We start from the raw sequence: 5,000 nt of genomic DNA on the forward strand, positions 1-5,000 counted from the left end.
CAGAGTCGTCCCTCCGAGAGCCGTGTCGGCGGCGGTGGCGGGTGTCAGGCTTTACATCCAGCCTCCGGAGGGTGAGCGTCCTCGGACGCGATGCAGCCGCCGCAGAGAGGCAGCCTCCGAGGCAGGGAGCGGAGCACCGAGGCTGGGGAGTGGGGAGCAGGAGCCGGGGGGGGGGAGGTGGGGGGCGTTCAGGACAACAGGTCAACCCCCGGGAAGCGGCTGTCAAATGTTCAAAGTCCCCACTCGGCCACCAGGTCAAGCCCCGGGAAGCGGCTGTAAAATGTTCAAAGTCCCCCCCGGGACAACAGGTCAAGCCCTGGGAGGCGGCTGTCAAATGTTCAAAGTCCCCACCGGGACAACAGGTCAAGCCCTGGGAGGCGGCTGTCAAATGTTCAAAGTCCCCACCGGGACAACAGGTCAACCCCCGGGAAGCGGCTGTCAAATTTTCAAAGTCCCCGTTCGGCCACCAGGTCAACCCGCTGAATCTACTGGGTTGACCTGGCGGCCGGTTTGCTTTCCGGCCACCAGGTCAACCCATTGGATTCGACGGGTTGACCTGGCGACCGGTTTGCTTTCCGGCCACCAGGTCAACCCATTGGATTCGACGGGTTGACCTGGTGGCCGGTTTGCTTTCCGGACCGGATGTCACCCCACTCCCAGGGCAGCGCGGCAGTGGTGCTGAGGACCGCAGAGGGGGGGCTTAATAGTCGAGAGGGAGCAGGTCCGGGGGAGGCTTAATAGTCGTCCCCCGAGGACTCCGGGGGCCAGGCTTAATAGTCGTCCCCCCCCCCCCCCCCCCCGGGCGCTCCAGGGGGGAAAGCTTAATAGTCCTCCCCCGAGGACTCCGGGGGCAGGCTTAACAGTCGTCCGCCCCGGGCGCTCCAGCGGGAAAGCTTAATAGTCCTCCCCTGACAGTGTGTGTGTGTGTGGGAGGGAGGCTTAGCAGTCTTGCCCCGGGTGGTCCGGTGGGGGAGGCTTAGCAGTCATCCCCCGAGGACTCCGGGGGCAGGCTTAATAGTGGTTCCAGGGGAGGCTTAATAGTCTTCCCCCGGGCAGTCCGGGAGAGGCTTAATCGTCATCCCCCGACAGTGTGTGTGTGTGTGTGTGGGGGGGAGGCTTAGCAGTCTTCCCCCAGGCTGGGTGGGGGCCTGGCGGGAGGCGTCGCAGTCTTCCCCCGGGCGGTCCGGTGGGGGAGGCTTAGCAGTCGTCCCCAGGGCGGTCCGGGGGTGGGGTGGGGTGGGGGGCCTCACAGTCGTCCCTCGGAGAGCCGGGTCGGCGGCAGTGGTGGGTTTACGTCCAGCCTCCGGAGGGTGCGCGTCCTCGGAGGCGATGCAGGCGCCGCAGAGAGGCAGCCTCCGAGGCAGGGAGCGGAGCACCGAGGCTGGGGAGAGGGGAGCAGGAGCCGGGGGCTGGGGGTGGGGGTGGGGGGCGTTCAGGACAACCGGTCAAGCCCCGGGAAGCAGCTGTCAAATGTTCCAAGTCCCCACTCGGCCACCAGGTCCACCCCAGTCTAGCAATGGGGTTGACCTGGCTGACGGCCGGTTAGTATCAAGGTAAACTCACCGTCGTCCACAGGAGGGCAGCTCTCAGGCCGGCCGGCTGCGGCTGACTCTGGGGCGGCGCCCGGTCCCGGCAGCGAGGGGCGGGGGGCGCGGAGCGAGACGGGGCTAACCGGGGGGGGGGGGCGCCTCCTGCGACTTTGGGGGCCGCGGGTCGTCAGTGGCGTGCAGGCCGGGCCTCTCCCGGGGGATTCGGGGGGGCGGTCCTGCGGGCCGGGCGCAGGGGGCTCGGGCGAGCCCGGGCCGGTCCGCCCCGGGGCCGGGGTCTCCGCCTGCGGCTCAGGGGGGCGCGGGTCGTCGGGGGAGGAAGCCCGGGGGAGCTGCACACCGGCCCGCCAGGCCAGGCCTGGCCTGGATGGCCGCGGGGGGATTCGGGGCGGTCCCGCGGGCCGGGGGCCGGGCGCAGGGGAGGCGGGGGGTCCGAGCGAGTCCGTCCCGGGCCCGGGGCCTCCCCCTGCGGCTTTGGGGTCCGTGGGTCCCCGCTGGCGGAAGCCACTGGGAGCTGGACACCCGCCGTCCGTCCCGCCTGGCCAGGCCTGGCCTGGGTGGCCGCGGGGGGATTCGGGGCGGTCCCGCGGGCCGGCGGCCGGGCGCAGGGGAGGCGGGGGGTCCGAGCGAGTCGGTCCCGGGCCTGGGGTCTCCCCCTGCGGCTTTGGGGTCCGTGGGTCCCCGCTGGAGGAAGCCGCTGGGCGCTGGACACCCGCCGTCCGTCCCGCCTGGCCAGGCCTGGCCTGGGTGGCCGCGGGGGGATTCGGGGCGGTCCCGCGGGCCGGCGGCCGGGCGCAGGGGGTCCGAGCGAGTCCGTCCCAGGCCCGGGGCCTCCCCCTGCGGCTTTGGGGTCCGTGGGTCCCCGCTGGAGGAAGCCGCTGGGCGCTGGACACCCGCCGTCCGTCCCGCCTGGCCAGGCCTGGCCTGGGTGGCCGCGGGGGGGGATTCGGGGCGGACCTGCGGGCCGGCGGCCGGGAGGGTCCGGGCCAGTCCGCCCCATGCCCGGCGTCTCCCCCAGCGGCTTCGGTGGCCCCGGGGGGGGTCCTCCGCGGAGGAAGCCGGGTGGGTGGGGAGCCGGACCCCAGGCGCCCAGACCCGTGACCTGCGGCCGCGACCTCCGACTCGGCAGGAGCGACGAGGGGCTTTCCGGCCCGTCCCCCCCTCTCCTTCCCCCCCAGAAAAGGAGAGAGAGCTGACTCGGACCGGGAAAAGCTGCCTACGGCACCTGGGATTCCCAGGCGGTCACCCATCCAAGTACTAGCCAGGCCCGGGACGGTTTACCTTCCGAGATCGGACGGGATCGGGGGCGTTCGGTCCGGTATGGCCGTAGGCACCCGGCCCCGCGCCTCCTCGCCCGCTTTCCCCTGCCGACGCCCGGGCCTGCCGCACGGTGAGCCCCGGTCGGACTGCCCCCCCCCCTGCGGCAGGGCCCCCGTCTCTCGCGGGCCCGGTCCTTTTTTCCTTTTCGAGCTCCGGGGCCCGGGCTGGCCGCCAGAGCCCCTCCGCCCGCCCTCCCCGGCGTCGGGGAAAATACTGTCCCGGACTTCCAGTGCGCCCGATCCTGTCAGCCGGGGGGTGGGGAGGGGCAGTCCCTCGCTGCGGCCGGGGAGGGTGAGCCCAGGGCGGCTTGCCTGCCGTGCGAGGCCCCTCTCGGCCACCAGGTCAACCCCGAGTCGAAAGGGCTGAAAAATTTTCAGAGTCCCCTCCCGGGCACCAGGTCAACCCGTGGAATCGGACGGGTTCACCTGCTGGCCGGTTCGCTTCCCGGCCACCAGGTCAACCCCTAGGTTGCCGACCGGCCTACCCAGTGGCCGGTTTGCTTTCCGGCCACCAGGTCAACCCCTAGGGGTTTTAACGGGGGCACGCCCGGTGGCCTCTTTCCCGTCCGGTCACCAGGTCAACCCGGATCTCCCTCCTTCCCTGGGCGTCCCCTCCTCGGAGGCGTCAGGTTCCATTTCCCCCCCCCCCCCCAGACTTCCAGGGGCCCGATCCAGTCGGCCGGGAGGCAGTCCCTCGCTGCGGCCGGGGAGGGTGAGCCCAGGGCGGCCTGGTCCATGTCTCTAGTGGGCCCGATCCTTTTTTTTTTTTTCGAGCTCCGGGGCCAGGCCCGCCCGGGCAGCCCTCCTCGGAGGCGTGGGGCGATTCCCCCCCCCCCCCAGACTTCCAGGGGCCCGATCCTGTCGGCCGGGAGGCAGTCCCTCGCTGCGGCCGGGGAGGGTCAGCCCAGGGCGGCTTGCCTGCCGTGCGAGTCCCCTCTCGGCCACCAGGTCAACCGCGAGTCGAAAGGGCTGAAAAATTTTCAGAGTCCCCTCCCGGGCACCAGGTCAACCCGTGGAATCGAACGGGTTCACCTGCTGGCCGGTTCGCTTCCCGGCCACCAGGTCAACCCGTGGAATCGGACGGGTTCACCGGCTGGCCGGTTCGCTTTCCGGCCACCAGGTCAACCCGTGGAATCGAACGGGTTCACCTGCTGGCCGGTTCGCTTTCCGGCCACCAGGTCAACCCCTAGGTTTTAAGGGGGGGGGGACGCCCGGTGGCCTCTTTCCCGTCCGGTCAGCAGGTCAACCCGGATCTCCCTCCTTCCCTGGGCGCCCCCTCCTCGGAGGCGTCAGGTTCCATTCTTTTTTCCAGACTTCCAGGGGCCCGATCCAGTCGACCGGGAGGCAGTCCCTCGCTGCGGCCGGGGAGGGTGAGCCCAGGGCGGCTTGCCTGCCGTGCGAGTCCCCTCTCGGCCACCAGGTCAACCCCGAGTCGAAAGGGCTGAAAAATTTTCAGAGTCCCCTCCCGGGCACCAGGTCAACCCGTGGAATCGAACGGGTTCACCTGCTGGCCGGTTCGCTTCCCGGGCACCAGGTCAACCCGTGGAATCGAACGGGTTCACCTGCTGGCCGGTTCGCTTCCCGGGCACCAGGTCAACCCGTGGAATCGAACGGGTTCACCTGCTGGCCGGTTCGCTTTCCGGCCACCAGGTCAACCCCTAGGTTTTAAGGGGGGGGACGCCCGGTGGCCTCTTTCCCGTCCGGTCAGCAGGTCAACCCGGATCTCCCTCCTTCCCTGGGCGCCCCCTCCTCGGAGGCGTCAGGTTCCATTCTTTTTTCCAGACTTCCAGGGGCCCGATCCAGTCGGCCGGGTGGCAGTCCCTCGCTGCGGCCGGGGAGGGTGAGCCCAGGGCGGCTTGCCTGCCGTGCGAGTCCCCTCTCGGCCACCAGGTCAACCCCGAGTCGAAAGGGCTGAAAAATTTTCAGAGTCCCCTCCCGGGCACCAGGTCAACCCGTGGAATCGAACGGGTTCACCTGCTGGCCGGTTCGCTTCCCGGGCACCAGGTCAACCCGTGGAATCGAACGGGTTCACCTGCTGGCCGGTTCGCTTCCCGGGCACCAGGTCAACCCGTGGAATCGAACGGGTTCACCTGCTGGCCGGTTCGCTTCCCGGGCACCAGGTCAACCCGTGGAA

The 5,000-nt window shown here is 70.4% G+C and overlaps 1 non-coding gene across 1 annotated transcript; it reads right to left on the reverse strand.

Moving 5' to 3' along the window:
* Positions 1–2,760: 2,760 nt before the first annotated feature.
* On the reverse strand, positions 2,761–2,879 carry LOC135979242 (5S ribosomal RNA). The gene has a single exon (XR_010596568.1). It is a non-coding gene; the product is annotated as a 5S ribosomal RNA (ribosomal RNA).
* Positions 2,880–5,000: the final 2,121 nt, after the last annotated feature.

The sequence above is a fragment of the Chrysemys picta genome, unplaced genomic scaffold, assembly GCF_011386835.1.
Source record: "Chrysemys picta bellii isolate R12L10 unplaced genomic scaffold, ASM1138683v2 scaf737, whole genome shotgun sequence".
NCBI lineage: Eukaryota > Metazoa > Chordata > Testudines > Emydidae > Chrysemys > Chrysemys picta.